We start from the raw sequence: 17,579 nt of genomic DNA, 5'->3' as shown, positions 1-17,579 counted from the left end.
GAGATGCTAGGTGCTCTCTTTCCTTCAGGAGATGGGGTACCCCATGTTATTCTTAAAGGAGACCCTGACAACTGTGGCCAAGGAGTCTAATTGCTGGCTGGAGTGGGGAGGCCGGGTCTTTTTTTAGTTGGCTTATGGCCACCTGTTGCGGGATGACCTCCCTGTTCTTCCCCAGGCCTGCAACTGGAGGTTCTCCAGGATACTGAGGTGGTGTCGGGCTGCCTGCTGCACTTCTGGGTGCAGGTGCAGGGGCTGGTCCTGAACCTTTTGAATGTGTATGCTCCTGTGAAGGACCTGGAGCTGGCCAACTTTTTTCTGCCAGGCAGCCCCTTACATTAGCACCCTCAACCCTTGTGAGTGCCTCGTCCTTAGTGGAAACTTTAATGTCACCCTAGATACGCGAGATCAGTTGGGCAGGGAGTGAAACCAGGCCAACCTTGTCTGGGTGTAGGCCATGCTAGGGCCTGGGGATCTGGGGTTAACCTACTGGCACTGACACTTCAATGCCAGTCTGCTGTAGGACATGAGTTTCAGGAAGGCCTTCCAGGAGCTCTGGTTGGCTTGGCAGGAGCAACAGGCAGCTTTTCCCTCTGCTCAGAGATGGTGGGACATAGGAAAGGTGTGTATCCAGCTTCTCTGCTGCAGCTATGCTTGGGGGCACATCTGGCAGAGGTGGGGCAGTCCAGGAGCACCTTGAGAGGGAAGTGCTAGAGCTGGAGAGGTGCCTCACCACCAACCCAACTCCTGAGAGTGTCAAGAGAGGCAGGAAGAGCTTCATGCTCTGAAGAACCACTGTACCCACGGTGCATTTTGTCCACTCCCGTGTCCATCTCCTTTGGGAGATGCACCATGGCTCTCACTTCTTCTATGCCCTGGAGAAGAAGCAGGAGGCCAAGAAGTACATCACCTGCCTTCTGGTGGGTGACAGCACCACCATCATGGATCCAGGTGAGATGGACCAGCACGCACAGACCTTCTATGAAGAGCTCTTCTTCCAAGATCTGACTGATGCTGAAGCCTGTCAGACCCCCTCCCACAGGTCAACGTGGGTGACTGGGACTGGTTGTAGGCTCCTCTCACTCTGGCTGAGTTCTACAGGCCTTCTGGGACATCCTCAGCCTAGACTTTGCTTCTGTCTGTGCTGAATCTAAGGGAAGTGGGGAACTCCCCCATCATACTGAAGAGCCATGCTTATCCTCCTGCCCAAGAATGGGGATCCCCACAACCTGAGGAACTGACATCCTGTGTCCCTCCTCTGCATGGACTATAAAGGCCATCTCACTGAGCCTGTGGTCTGTGCTGACAGATGTGATCAATATGGAGAACTGGCACCAGCTGGAAGCAAAGTGGCAGAGCAGCTGCAGGCATGGGTAGGACTTCTGAGTTGTCTCTCCCTGTATTCCCATACTGTTGTTGAACCAGCTAGTCCTGTCCATGCTCTAGCACCACTTACATACCCTGCCTGTGTCCATGGAAATCCTGACTGGGCTTCAGAGATAGGTGCTAGAGTCTTCTGGCTGGGATGGTGTTGGGTCACTGTGAAGGTTCTGAACCTCCCATTCTAAGATGGTGGCCAGGACCTGGTTTGCCCACATGGCTAGGTCTTGATGTTCCACCTTCAGGCCCTGCAGTGACTGCTATGCGGTATTAGCACCCATGTTGCTTGTGGGGCACTTAGGGTGTGCCTTCCTCTGCCACTTCCAAGGGCTCCACTATGACTGACAGTTCCTTGGACTGAAGGGTTCTCCCTGCAGGACCTGTGAGGGCTGCCAGAGTTTTTTTACCAGAGCCTCATCTGGGCCTGGAGGCTGGTCCCATGCACTCTCAGACCGGTAGCACACAGTGGTGGGAGTCCCCCTTCCTGAGTCCCACAGCCCTTCCCCTTCCCTTGGCTGGGCAAACTGTCCCAGCCCCAATCTCTCCCTTGCTGTGGGGGTTTTGATCTTCTGCTCAGTCCCTTCCCTCCCCCCTCCACCCACCACAAGAGACTAACTGCTGGAAGCTTTTGTGCCCAGCATGGTGAGGGCTGCTGTCTGTTTAGTCTATGGCTGAATCTCTGAAGTGGTGGTGGATCTGATTCAGCCAAATCAAATCAGGACTGTGATTCAAATCACCAAATCTAATCACTATCCTTCTGAATCAGCCAAATCCAAAGCAAATACCTGTCGTTTCTCACAGGCCTAAAATCTACTATTAATTGTTCTATTTCCCTTGATAAAGTAAAAGTTACTCATTACTCAATAGTGAGCCCTGTTTTACTCATGCTTGTGTCACTTTAACTTTGCACAGGGAGGAGGAAAGGCTCTGAGGGTCTTACCCAGGGAATAAAAAGTCTCTTTGGGATTTCCTGCTTGGCAGCATGGCAATGACTGAGAGCTACAGCCAGACCAAGCTGAACCTCTGGACTGCTCTAAATCTATACACATTCCCAGGTGGAAGGGGAGGGGAATTTTTATTAGAGAGGTTCCCAGGCAGTCGCTCTAATTAAAATGCCTCACCATTGTGTGTATTAAGCCACTGCACATTAAAAAATGGCCATGGGATGCTTTATCTATACCTCATTGGACAAGGTTTAAAGTGCCCTCTAACCATATTAAAACACATGAGGGCTTAATACATGTGACCCTGTGGTGACACTGTAGCATTCTAATTAGAACATGGAACAGACTTGATTAACTGAGTCTGCTGCAATGCATTCTAATTAGAGCACCAATAAGTGCATGTATAGGTAGCCTAAAATTGTTCAGAGACCAAACAAGATCCTAACAACCCTTCAAGATTTAACTTTGATAAACAGTTTCTACACCTTATCAAAACCTGCCAGATTAGTTGCATGCAAGGATTCATGCCCCAGATTTACTCAGTGCAGATAAACCTAAGTTATATAATCAGATGTCAAGGAGAAAAGTGTAAGTTAAACAACAAATGGGATAGCACATAATAAAGAGTTTAAACATGCAACTTACCCTGTTATACCTGCCTCTTTTGTGTTATTTGCATTTTTTATTACTGACACTCATTTTAATACCATTTCATACCTATTAAATACACTTCACCATCATTTGAACCACTGAATTTTGTCTAGAACTTAAAACATCACCTACAATATCAGCATGTGATTTCTTACTGGGCATGACTACATGTAGGCACTTAAAGCACTACATGTACGCGCCCTTAATGTACCTTAAAATGTCAAATTTAAGCTAATCCTGCCTAAATTTGATACCTGCATATAACACACATCAAATTCAGGTGCTGTTATTTAAAACACATTAAAACACACATAGATGAATTAATGCACATTAACACAGGGACTTTAGTTTTGGGTCTGCCCAGCTACTAGGAGGCTAGCCAGAGCCCAGTCCCAAAGCTCATGGCTGGCTGCTTCTCCTCAACAAGAGCTGGGTGCTCTCTGGCAGCCCCTAGCTGCAGGCTATAAAAGCCTGCAGCCATTTTGTGCCTTGGGGCACACAGCACAGGGAGCCTGATAGAGCCAATGCTGTCTGCAGGAGCCCACCAGGCCCCTTGTGAACCCTCTGGACCCCAGGCAGCCTTTCCATGTCCTATCCCCCAGCTGGACCTGATCCTTGGCCACAGATAAATATTGCTAAGGGCTGCAGCCTGCTGTGTCCCCTGCCCACTCCTGAGATTCTTTCTAGGGCTTCTGGCCCAGCTCTCTATGGCAGCAGGGCCAGCACCTGATCTCTTCTGCTCCTCACCTCCAGCTCTATCTCTTTGCATGCACTGTAGTGAAGTGCCTTTGCTGTGCAGCTCACCTCTCCTGGGTGCAGCTGGCATCCCTCCAGGGCTGGCATCACAGGAACAACCACACAGGGAGAATGTCCAGCATGATGTCCCTATGGAGCCCCAGCTCCACCTACGTGCCCATACCCATCCTAAGCCCCTAGGCCCCAGTTGGACCTGGGAGGAGGTGAGCCACTTTGTGGTGCTCTGGGGTGGGGCCAACAGCCAGATGCGGTTCATGCAAGGCAGGTGCTTGAACACTCACATTTAAGAGGCCATATCCAGCAGGAAGTATGCACGAGGACATTCCTGGAGAGCACAACAGATCCACATGAAGGCCAAGGTTTTGCAGGCATGGTGGGTGACCATAACTGAGTTAAACCATTAGTCCAGTCCTGCCCAAAAGACCATGCTTTTCATGCAGGAGCTCAGCCACATTTTGTCATCTTGGGAGACAGGCTACACCCCTGCAAGTGCCACCAGCAGGTTTGGCCTCCCCTCACCTGATGCCTCCAGTGACACATCACCAGAGGAGGGGACCTCAGGCCTTTAGCACCCAGCTCCATCCACCTTCCCAGCTGTTGCATCCACTGGAAGCTCAGGGAGCCCTGCCCAGGGTCTGCCTCACCCTGAGCCCAGCCCCTCACTCCACCATGAGGAGCAGCTGGCCATACCACCAACAGCTCCTTCCTGGGGGGTCCTCTGGCCAGGCACTGGCCTGCCACACACCACGGGCTGTGTTCAGCAGGTGTAGTCAGACACCAGGTGGAGTCTCATAGTGACAGGATCTGTGCCATCCTGGCAAGAAGAGGGTAGCGTTTTCCTGCAGGTGTCAGTGCTTGGTCCACTACTTTTAAACATCTTAAGGATTTGGATGTGGGGGTGAACAGCTCACTGGCCAAGTTCACAGACAACACCAAGTTATGGGGGAGCATGGTCATGCTTGAAGATAAGCGATAGATACAGGCAGACCTAGACAGGCTAGCAAGTTGGGCAGATCAAAACCAGATTAAGTTCAACACTGAGAAGTGTAAAGTGCTTCAACTGGGGATGAAGAATCCCCAACACATCTAGAGGCTCAGCAGCACTTAACTGACCAGCACCATGACTGAAAGGCACCTATGGGTAATAATAGACCACAGCATGAATATGAGCCAGCAGTGAAATGCTGTAGCCAGTAGGACAAATAATACTCTGGCATGCATCAATCAATGCATCTCCATCAAAACCAAGGAGGTGATTCTTTCAGTGTACTCAGCACTGGTAAGACTGCAGCTGGAGTACTGCATCCAGTTCTGGGCACCACATTTTAACAAGGACATGGACAACCTTGAGAGAGTCCAAAGAAGAGCTACTCATATGATCAGAGTCTTATACAGTAAGTCATACACAGAAAGGTTGAGGGATCTGGGACTCTTCAGCTTGAAGAAAAGAAGGTTGAAAAGGGACCTGGTAGCAGCTTTCTGCTACACTAGAAGAGTACATCAAGGGCTTGGCAAGCAACTGTTCACCAGGGCACACCGGGGGAAAAAACCAGGAGTAATGGCCACAAACTCCTGGGAGACCAATTCAGGCTCAACACTAGGAAAAAACTTCTTCACAGTCAGGAAGTCCAGTCTGTGGAATAAGCTCCCCCCAGACGTGGCGCAATCACTTACCCTGGAAATCTTCAAGAGGACACTAGAGAGTCACCTTGCTGGGGTCACCTGACCCCCAGTTATCTTTCCTGCTGGGTAAGGGGGTTGGACCTGATCATCTTCCGAGGTCCCTTCTGCCCTTACAATCTATGAATCTATGACCCATCCCTGACAGGGAGCCCCACACTGAGCCACCAGCCTCACCAGTCCTGAGCATGTGGTAAGTTCCTCACTGGGGGTGGGCCCTCTCAGTCCCCAGACCGGCCCTGCCCCTGCCCCTGCTTCTTGCCCAGCCTGCACACACTCCCCTGGCCCCAAGTCCCACCCCACAGCATGCAAAGAGGTGGGACACAGTTCAAAACTTTAATGAGAAGCCCATGTCCCCACAGCTGGGTTGGCACAGGCCTTTGACATGCCAAGGAAGGGATCAATGCAGTTGTGCCTTGAGCACCAGCAGGATAAGCAGCATCAGGGCATAGTGGCTTGGGCAGCCCTCTACCTGCACAAACAGCTCATTGTGTACTGGTCAGGGCATATACAATGGCACACTTGGGACATAGCAGCAGCATGAAGCAAGGTCAGCCCTGGGGCACCTTCCCAGAGAGGTCCGCAGCAGGAAGGCCAGGGGTGCTGTCAGCTTCTCACCACCATTGTCTGGGAGCCCTGCGTGCTGAAGCCTGGGTGTCATGGGCTAGGCAGCAGTGTGACAGAGTGACTGGCCTGTAGGGAGAGTGGGGGGGAGTGTGCTCTGGAGCTGTGGTAGCAGGTGCTGCCAGCAGCCTGGCTTAACCCATGCTGGGAAGGGGGCAAGGAAACCAGGCTGCCTGTGGCGAACAGTCAACAGGCCAGCAGCCCAAAGGGAGCAAGTAGGGCCAGGGGGTTTGGCTGGCAGCTGCCTGGACCCAGCCCTGCCCAGACAGCTTACCATGGTCCTTGGGCACCTGCACATGGCCAAACTCTGATCTGAGGCCATGCAGTGAAGGGCCTGTGGTGCAGAGCATCTTATCTCTTCAATGTTGTAAACTCACATAAAATTTAATTACTTCTCATTTTGGGAGGGCTTTGACTTGTTCAAGATGAGATCTTCAGTTTCTTTAACTAGCCAAAGCTCTACTAATATCAACAGATTTCCTTCAGCTCTGATCTTCACAATTTCTGATATTATGATCAGCTAAGAGGGACAGTATTTGTGAAAGGTCCATAGTAATATTTTACTACACTTTTTTTGGAAATAATAATGGTTTGAAATAAAAGTTTCCACAGGAATATGCAAGGATAGATCGTATAGTAAAAAAGCTAGGGACAGTCTCTTGCCAATCCTTGAACACCAAAGTTCTGTTAGGGCTCTCTCCTAAGGTACAGAAAATGAAAGGCAAATCTAAACCACAGGGGGAATGTGTCATATTCAGTCATTCCCACTCTCCATGCACAAAGTCCTAGTAATGAAGCAACATAGCCACCTTAGAGCAGATATGAGTACTGTAAAGCTTTCTGTCCTGGGTGTGCCTACTGGAGGAAGTTCAAGAGCAACTTTCATGTTGTGGCACTGCCTCCATTTCTGGTGTCTGGTATGGGTAAAGAGTTGTCCTTCACAGCAGTGTTTCCAGGAGCAGCAGAGACACACTATAAATGAACTCTGAGATTTAAATCCCTAATTTTAATTAGGCAAAGCAGGGACTTGAAGCTGGGATGCCAATAGAAGTGCCCTAACCTTTGGGTTGCTGGACCCTTTAGTTTAATAGTGACATGATCTGTCTCTCTTCTATGCCCTTTCTGCCAGGAGGACTCTCCTCTATGTCTTCCTGTACCTGCTACACAAATCATAGAATCATAGAAAATTAGGGTTGGAAGGGACCTCAGGAGATCATCTAGTCCAATCCCCTGCTTCAAAGCAGGGCCATCCCCAACTAAATCATCCTAGCCAAAGCTTTGTCTAGCTGGGTCTTAAAAACATCTGAGGATGGAGAGTCCACAACCTCTCCAGGTAACCTCAGTGTTTTACTACCCTCCTAGTGAGAAAGTATTTCCTAATATCTAACCTAAACGCCCTTTGCTGCAACTTGAGACCATCACTCCTTTCTGTCATCTGCCACTGTCCATGGACACTCCAGTGCCATCAGTAGTCTCTTTGGTAAGATGGACTTGGAATTCTTTGAGACTGTGTAGATTTTCTCTGTCCTGTACTGAGTGGGCAAAGGGACAGCAATCTGCATGGCCAATTTCCTGTGATCCAAAAAAAAAGTCAGGAACCAGCTAGTGGGAGGCAGGGAGGAAGTTTATAACCTGAGTGATGCTATTCTTTATTTGTAATTTTCTCTCATGCCAGGCTATAGACACACAACATAGAGCTCACTTCTGCAAAATCAGTGATCATATATTCCAGAAGAATTTGTGTATTTCTCAAATTGAGTGTCAGTTGTTACAGCTGGTAGGCATATATACATAAAAGTCATTAAATGAAGCTTTTCTTTTAGAGCAAGTCCTTTCTTAGTTATTTAGTGTTTCTTAGGAGGGTTTCTGTGGATATTTTTAATACCATATGAGTGTTTAAAGCTTTTGTATAAAACAAAACCCCCAAAGTAATTCTAAACATTTAAAATCACTCTTAATTTCTTAATAGGACCATTTATTTCCCCGCCCCCTCACCCCAATTCTCAACATTTCTATCTTTGCATGTGAAAAACTGCATTTCATATTAAGGAGTACATTCTTAATGAACCTAATTAATGTCAATGAATTATTTTAATTTTAAAGGAGTTATTGCTTGCTTGTTTGCAGTAATGTAAGTGAAATCAGAATAATGCCTTTCAACCTGTGGATCACTGCTTCTATACTGTACTACCAAGCAAAATTTATATGATCACTCTTTCTGGTTGCCATTATGGCAACCCTCTATTAAATTTTTGCTGCTGACATTTTAGGGACCCATTTGTTACTAAGCAACTGAATACTTTTACAGCCTGCCTGCAGTGAAACTGTGCTTGCAGAATTAATGATCACTTGGGTGACCTTGATTAAAATAATCTTAGCATTTTCCTATATACCAATACCAGACCATCTAATGGCTAAAAGCAAGATTTGGAATAGTAAAAAAGTAAAGTATAAAGTAAATTCTCTCTGAGGCCTCAAGAGGTACAGGGGGGACATAAATGGATATGAATAAAAAAATAACACAATGAAAAAGTTTGTTAAACTAAGAGGTTGTGGAAGGGGACTGGGTGCCCATTATGTGTAAGATAAGTGGATTGGAAATTCATTTTTTATATATTTATGAAAGTGCAGACATTGCTTAACATGTAAAACTCAGCCGTTCAAATTTAATTAATTCACCAACACCATTTTTTATCACTCCAGAATCCACAAGCTTGCTAATGGAATATAATTTTTTCACCTTTGGCTCATGTTTCATTTAGATCATCAAATTAATCTCTCATTTAGTGCAAAAACTCATTTGGAATATACCCTTCTGCCTCTTGCCTGACATGAAGAGGAAAAAAAGTATGTGCAAAACTGAAATAACTCAGAAAGAGCTCTACAAGAAAATATGTGGGATGCTTTTATCCTATTGCTCCTCCTTCTTTACCTATTAACTTTAACATCAATATTCTAAAAAGATATACAGTGATATACGCTGTAAGTGGTGAGATCAGAAACAAATTAAATATTTAATTTTTTTTTTTCAAATGTGTTTGTTTCATGTCCAGAATGTATGTGATGAGACATAAAGAACCTGTTTCTCTATATTATTAAAAAAAAACAAAACAAAAAACCCAATAGGCATAATACACAGTTAAACATGCTCAAGCCAGGTTTATATCCTAGCCTGTATGCCCAGTCCTAGTAAAAGACAAGAATTTAGGACAAATCCAAGTACATGCAGAAATCTGTGGGCTGACAACAGAATTTTACAGCTGCTATTGCATGTGCACAGTTTCTACATTCACTACCTCCCTCTTCAGAGATGTATGTTTTCTCTGTGCATCTTAATCGTTCATCAACCAAATAAGATTCTGACTTCTTTTTTTTTGTAAACCAAAAAAAATTGTTTTAAAAAGGACGTGTCTACACATGTTTTTATTCATGCCTAAACTTAATGCTCATTTGCCTAATGTGTATTAGGTGATTTATGTGCACATCTACACATGCAGGCCCTAAGGCACATTAACATGGTGTGTGGACTGACTTGGGACTAAAGTTTGTCCCAAGTCAGTCGACCTAAATAGTGTTAATGCACCTTAGTGTGTCTACATGTGCGTTAAGGCACTTTAGCTATTCGCATTTAAATTTGATACATGGGTTTATAGGTATCAAATTTAGGCATGAATAGCCTAAAATCACAGTTTTTAAGCAGGATTAAGGGCATGCATATGAACACTTCACCCCTAATGCACCTTAAAAATGACTAATGCATCTTAAATTGGCACATGCAGATGCTCTCATAGTGTCAGAGCTGGAAGACCACGTATGGATTTGATGATCTAAAAAAATCACTGGAGGTATTCCTTTCAAAGTGTAAATCCCAGCATGATGACTCCCATTTCTGGGCAGGGCTACTACTTATGCTTGACCACAGGGGTCCCTACCAACTCTGAAAACTCCTGAGCTCAAAAGACTATTCTGGTAACCATCCAAGCCAAACCTGGAAGTTCTACTGACCTTCACAGCATGAAGCTAACTCTTCTAGTCCATCTCTCCACTCAGCAGATTTGAAACTTATTTGGATGTTGCAGGACAGGAAATCTATCAGCAACAACCCTATAATTTCCTGTTTCTACTGTCCAACCTTTCTCCACCTCACTTTCTGTCACTATCGCTTACAAGGGAGGCAAGTAGAGGACAGGCTGAGTTTAGAAGAAAGCATGACCTGAGGCAGTGACAAGGTGAGAAATTGATGGGAAGGGGTACCCATATGGCTTGAACTGATTGAGGGTAACTGAGAAACAATGGATACCAATCCTCAGTGACCAGTCTTCAGCTTTATCACTTTTTCAGAGCAAGTTATTAAAAGAAAAAAAATCTTTGTATTCCTTAGGAAGTTTCCCTATGCTGATAACTACTTAATAACCAGACAGGGTAGCCATTAACATCCATTAAACTGAAGGTGTCCATGTGAGTCCCCTGAACTGAGATATTTTATATAAAATATTAACAAGTTTTTTCTGTAAACAAACTTTTGCTATTTTTGAAGATTTGCAAATTTGGAAAGGGAAGGTCTTTTGTTGCAAAAGCAAGTACAACAAACTGCATCCCTCTCAAAGTATATATGCACCTATATTTGGAGCTGTTTCAGAAGGAGAGGGTGGAGTGCCTGCTCCATCCAGGGGCCAAATCCATCTTGTGGTCTCAATCTGACATCTGGAGGAGACACAGTAAGGCCCCATCCAGCTGCAGGGAGGGCGAAAGAGACAATCCAACCCTGCAGGGAGAAGGGGGCTTGATCTGCCAGGGAAAGAAGGGGTGTGGCTCAGGACTGGCTCCTTCCCCTTCTGGGTGGGAAAGAGGGAAGCCTGGCCCTGTGGGGAGAACGGGGCATGCTCTGCAAGGAGAGGGAAAGCAGGTATGGCCCAGTCTCAACCCAGTAGGGGAAGAGGGTATGGCCTAGCTTCAACCTGGCAGCGTGGAGGGAAGGGGGCATAGCCTGATTTTGGCCTGCTGCAGGGCTTGTGGTTTGGGAATCTGGCAGTGGGGGATAGTGGCTGTATTAATTGCCAGCAAATTTCTCAACCCATAAGGGAACTTGCAGACCAGGTACCATGGCTCTCTGGGCAGCATTGGGCCCTCAGGCTGTAGATTGAGCATCCCTGAATTAGAACATAACAGCTGGTGCAAACTCCGCTTTTGAAACATTTTCCTTTTGCAACTGCTGCAAATTTATGCATGCCTATAACTTAAGAAAAATATTAATAAAAAGGATGGGCTCTACTTGCATTCAAAAGCACATTTGTTTTAATATATATACCAATGTTAGTGTGGATGTGATATATGGAGGGAATAGTATTAACAAAAGAATGAGAAAAAAAGAAAGAGACATTTAATACATTTGTAGTCCTCAGTCCTTAAATACTATAAAAAGTTGGCAATTTGTTGTTCAATAAACTTGCAAAGAGCAATCTGATTGCTGGTGTGTTTTAAGCCATTTCAGTAAAGACTTTATGTTACATCTTCTACTCATAGCTTGTCTTCTAAATTAGATATATACCCTTACAAACCTCTGACTTGCTGACACAAACTGCCCCTTGAAGTCAATGAGAATCTTTCACAGAGGTGCACTCATCTCTCTATAACCATTTAAAGGTTGCTTGGGTGCTTCTTGCAAGCATAATATGCACTTAAAAATGAAGACCTTGACACCTGAGGAAAGAAGGGACAGTCCAATCCAGTTAAAGAATGAAAAACACAAAGTTGGGTGGCGTCTGCACTATCTGTCCTGTCAAAGGAAAGTTATGGAGTTGCACTGCTTTAGAAAAAGGAAACATGGTCCTGAAAAAGAGAGGGTCCTGTTTCTGTTTCCAGCTCTTGTTTTCAAAGGGTAATAATCTGTCCCTGGTCCATATTTGTAGCAAATGAGCTCCATTTTAGCTGGTTCAGCTGTATTGGTCAAAGGTTAAGTATTAAGTGTGTTATTCTCAAAAGACCAAGTAGTTGAACTTATTGGATGATAAAGCTTGTTTATTCAGACAGCTTTCTTAGCCTACTGATCTGCTCTTCTCTCTGGTTCTCTCCAGCAATTTCCAGGCCAATGTAACAAGTTATACATAACATTCTTGAAGGTTCCCCTTTACATGATGCAACACATCCCCAGGTAATATTCACGTCGGAAGTTTAGTTCAACCCATTGTTAAAGCACATTTTATCAGGTCTGTATTAGTGTTCATGTTGACTTTTTAGCTCTAAGTGATCTTCTCAGTTTCTCTGCTGTCTCAGTCCTTATTGGTTCAGTTCTTGTTTGTTTTCCTCATTCAGATGTCTCTACTTCTGTGTCATTTTCAAACTCCTCCGTTGTTTCTTGTTCTTTGTTGTTAGCTCTGTTTCCTTTGGTGAATCTTGTAATGACGCTTCTTTCCTGCACTTTATAAGCTGCAAGTGTTATCTGTTCCTTCTTAACACTTGCTCTTCCAGTGTGACTTCTTTATAGGATCTGGGAGCTACTTGATGGGGAACTAGTGCTTTTTGTTTCCACATTCATCCATCTGAAATAAGCACTAAATCTTTGTTGCGCAGTTGTGGTAACTCCCTGGAAATCCTGTCATAATACCATTTTTGTTTGAGTTCATCATTTTTAAAAAATGTTTTCACATTTTGTTTTTCATTCTGATGAGCAACATCCATAAGATTTGGCAGCCTGGTTTTGAGTTTCCTGTTAAACAGCATTTTTTCTGGGGACAATCTGTGTTTCATGGGTGCTGTCCTGTAATTTAAGAGTGATAGGTAAAAATTGGTGTGTGATTCTGTAGCTTTTTTAACCATTTCTTCACTATTTGTACTCCTTTTTCCACCAAATCATTGGATTGCAAGTATTTAGGACTTGAAGTGGTGTGATGAAATCTACATTTGTTTGCAAACCCTTTAAGTTCAAGACAGTTGAATTGAGGTCTGTTGTCTGTTCTCATAATTTGTGGAATCTCATGTCTAGAAAAATCAATTTGATGTGAATTAGGACATGGTTTGCTGTTGTGCTTTTGAGCAATGCAATTTCGGGGTAGTAAGAAAAATAATCCAACACTAATACATATTTCTTCCAGTATCCATGAATAAGTCAATACCTACTTGATACCATGGAGCTACAGGTTCCTCCGTGACCATCATGGGCTCTTTTATTTGCACTGATCTGTACTGTAGGCACGTTGTACAAGCCTTTTCAGCATCTGTTATGTCATTATTTATGTTGGGGTAATATAAGGCACCTCTTGTTCTCCTTTTGCATTTTTCAATGTCTAGATGCCCCTGATGTATTATGTTTAACATGTCTTTCTTTAGCACTGCTGGAACAACAAGTCATGAGCCTTTGAACAAAATGCCATCCTATACTGACAGCTCTTCCTTGAACTGAGAGTAGGGGCTAGCTGTATGTTTTCCAGGCTAATCAGCACAAATACCTGTTATTACTTATCGTAATGTAGTGTCCTGAGCAGTGGCTTCTGTAATTAGTGCCCACATTCTACCTGTGACTGGAATCACTCCTTTAGGTATGTTAACATGTATTACGTCTGAGTCTGAAATTTTGTCATATTCCATTGTGTTGTATGCTCTGGGCAATGTATCTGCAATAAGTAGATGTTTTCTTGGCATGTACTATATGCCCAAATCATATATTTGCAGTTGAAAGAAAAGCCTCTGTAATCTGGCTGGCATGTCTGATAACCCTTCAAAACAGGAATTACTTACAGCCATATACCAGTGCTAAACTTTCTTTCTCAATGTATGCATATAGACTCACTCACTTAGAGAATGCCCTAGATGCAAAACCTACTGGTCTCCGGCTATCACCATGTTTTTTGAAGCAAAGCTGCTCCAATGCCTTCTTTAGAAGGATCTGTTGACAACTGAATGGGTCTTTTAGTGTCAGTGTTTTAATACTAGAGATTTCATTATTTTTTCGTTCCAGTTTTAAAATTCAGTTTTATGTTTGTTCCCATATCCACTGAGCATTGTTTTGTAGGAGGCACCTAAGTTGTTTAATTTCATCAACTAAATTACGTAGATATTTTCATACAAAATTGACCATTCCCAATAATTTCTGCTCCCCTTCCTTATCTGTAGGGGATAGCATGTTCATATGGCTTTAACCCTTGCAGGATTGACTTGCACCCCTTTCTCGGAGAACTTTCCTCCCAGATGTGTTATTTCTTTGACTCCAAATTTGTATTTTTGTTTGTTCAGTTTCAAACCTGTTCTGAGAGCTCTTTCTTAGCCTCAAGTCATGTTCTTCCATAGTATTTTCCCAAGCTAATACATCATCAATATAAACCATAGTTCCATCCAGACCTTCAAAAATGTGTTACACCTTTTCTGTGAAATACTTCAGATGCAGAGCACAAAAGGATGCCTACAAAAGCAATTTCTTTGGAAGGGTGTATTGAAAGTAATCTAATGCTATTCTTTTCCAGGGGAACTTGTCAAAACTCAAGAAGAGGAATCCAAAGTGGAGAAATATTTAGCTTCTGCCACACTGCAAAAATCTCTTCCTTGGTGGGAATAGGAAAATGTTCCCTTTTGATGTACCTGTTCATTTGATTAGGATCCACTCACAATCACAAGAATCCATCTTTATTTGATATTGAGACCACTGAATGAACCCAAGCAGTTAGTTGCTCTAATTTTTCTATTATGTCCATGTTAACTGATCTAATTCCTTTTCAAGTTTCTCCCTAAGTACAAGGGGAATATTTATTGAAACATATATGGTGGGAGTATTTGGTTCTCTCAGTTCTATCTTGTACTCAGTTGGCAGTTTCCTTATGCCTTGAAACACATCATAAAATTCTTCTTCTATGTTCCTGATCCCTTGTCCCTCTAGTGGCATCCATTTTCTTAATCAAACCTAGAGTTTTACATGTGTGCAACCCAAAAATTGGCATTAGCTTTCCTGGGACTGTTAAAAACAGAACTTTTACTATATTACTTTTCTGTCTAACATGCAGTACACAAACATCCTTAGTTGCAATCATGTTCCCATTATATGCTCTAAGTTTCAGTTTCTTATTCTCATTGTAGCAGAGCACTAAGATGTGCCTGCTCCTGTAAGGGCAGAAGCAGTCTAGCCAAAAAGCCCTGCAAGCTAGGCAGCTTTTGCAGCTGCAGGTTGCCCAAGCAACAGCCTAATGTGGTAATTGGCCAGCACCTGCAGGTGATCAGATAACCAGAAGGAGGCAGGGTCCTGGGAACATATACACTCTGGGCTGGAGCTATTAAGTTTACTCTCTCTGGAGACTGCTAAGGGAAGGAGCCCAGGTTTAGAAAGCTGTCTAGGGACAGTTGTTAAAATGCTTTGCTGCTTGTAAGAACTGCAGCTTGAGGTGCCTCCAAGGTACCCGGGGTTAGGAGGCATGCTTTCCTAGGGTGGAAGTTTTGCCTTCTTAAAGGGATAGAACACAGTCTCAATTGTTATGTTGCAGCCCAGGGTCTTATGTTTGTATTACTATTTAACTGGTGGTTTTGGGATGAGCGTATAATGGGAGAAGGTGGCCGTGCTAGTGCCCAGTGCGTGCAGCAACCTACTATGGCTGCCCTGGTGTCAGAGGGGCATGGAAACACAGGACTGGAGGATCTGGTACCATAAAGGTATGACAGACAGGGATGTGAAAGAGGCACAGCATAGGGGCAGAGTTCAGCCCCTGGAAAGAAGTTAAGTGAGTCAACTTCGTATTACATCTTCAAGGCATAGGGCATGGTAAAGGGGAGGATGTGGAACCACACAATTAGCCCATAAGGCTTGAGATGTCCTGTGAGGCACCATCTGAGAGAGGGAACCCAATAAGAGGTCTGAAGGCCAGTATGGTCTAGTAGGGTTTACTGGGACTGGGAGATGTTGGTAGAAATAGGGAGCCCAAGTTTTTGCACAAGGCATGGTGGGTGAAATAAGAAGGCACCCTTGTGGCAGAGCTGGCCAAGTCATGGGTCACCAGGGAATGTCACAGCCACACCTAGGATCCCCACCTTCCACACTCATAGTATACAAGTTTAGTTTGCACTTTTTTGAATAAAACATTCTGGTATTACATTGACCTGTGCCCCTGTATCTAATTTAAAAGTTACCACTAGCCCATTGGTGTCCTGGGTGATTGCCCAATCCTCAGAAAAATGAACTATTTCTTGCATTATGCCAATAAGGAATTCTTTTTCCTCATTGCATAAAGCATGCACCTGCTGGTTTTGGGTGGTGTATCCTGCTTCTTTCTGTGAACTGCTGTAGAGTGACTGAATATCATGCATTAGTTGCAGTTACTACAAAATGCAGGGCATTGCATGGTTTTGTGGTAACTTCCACAGCACTTGCAGCTGACCATCTTTCTTCAAGCAATTCTCTTTGGCCTCCACTTGCCTGCTTCATAGTGAAGTCCTCCTTTCTGTATTATTTGTGTATTGCCTTAGGTTTTTGCAGTCTTGTAATCCTGTCTAGTTCAACTTGTTCTGTTTCCCACCCCAACCCACTGCCTCCCCCGCTGCAGCTTCTACAGCCTGGTATTTGTTATGTCAGCCCCTTGATACATTATAACTACCTCTTCCAAATTAAGCTCAGGATCATCTAGCAGAATTTTCCTGAGGCTTATATCCCTTGTACTTAATACTACTTGGTCTCTTGGACTCTTTTATGTCTCTAAATTTGCATGTTTGGCTGAGCAGTCTGAGGTCTTTGACCAACTCCTATTGTCTCATTCTTTCTGCAGTCTCATCTGAATTAGACCATTCAAAGGTTTGTTTTGGTATACAGTATTCCTCAAACTTACTGTTGTTCTTCTATGGCATTTCTTTTCTGCTTCTGAGAGTTGTAGGTTATTAGAAAGAGACTGTGAGCTTCTGGGACAGCTGTATTTAAAAAATTAAAAATCTACCTTGAGTGGATCTTCCTTCTCTGTAGTTCCATTGTACATCATGTATACAGTGAATTGCTGCTTAAATTTCTTCCAGTTTTCTGATTTATTACTAGACGGCTTTAACTCCTTTTGAATTCTGAGATGCTCCATTTTATTTCTGTCTTTGTTCATATCCTACTTCTAATGCCATTTTGTGTTTTTTGTTTTTGGGGTTTTTTTGTTTGTTTTTTCTCAAAAGACCAAGGAGTTGAACTTTATACAATGACAACATTTTGTTTATTCAGGGGATTTTCTTAACCTACTGATATGCTGTTTCCTCTGGTTACCTCCTGCAATTCCCAGGCCAATGTAACAATTTGTACATAACACTTTTAAAGGTATCCATACAGTAAACTAGTGCTTGACCTCCAATGTGTTTTTAAAAAAAAAAGAGAGAGAGAGAAAATATTGGACATGGAAAGAGGTAGGAAGAAAGCAGTGGCTCCAACTTGAAGAGTCTGTCTTGGTGTCTTGGAGTCTGGAAGAGTCTGTCTGTTTGCTCTCTGTTGGGCCACAGACACCAAGGTACCACCTGGCTTAGTGACTTGGCATAAGTTACATATTCCAGTGTTGTGTAGAGCCAACTACCATGACCATCTTTGTATTGGGTTAATACCTTTGAAAA

The sequence above is a fragment of the Crocodylus porosus genome, unplaced genomic scaffold (genome assembly GCF_001723895.1).
Source record: "Crocodylus porosus isolate Cpor-Errol unplaced genomic scaffold, CroPor_comp1, whole genome shotgun sequence".
Lineage (NCBI taxonomy): Eukaryota > Metazoa > Chordata > Crocodylia > Crocodylidae > Crocodylus > Crocodylus porosus.
This window is presented reverse-complemented; position numbering follows the sequence as displayed.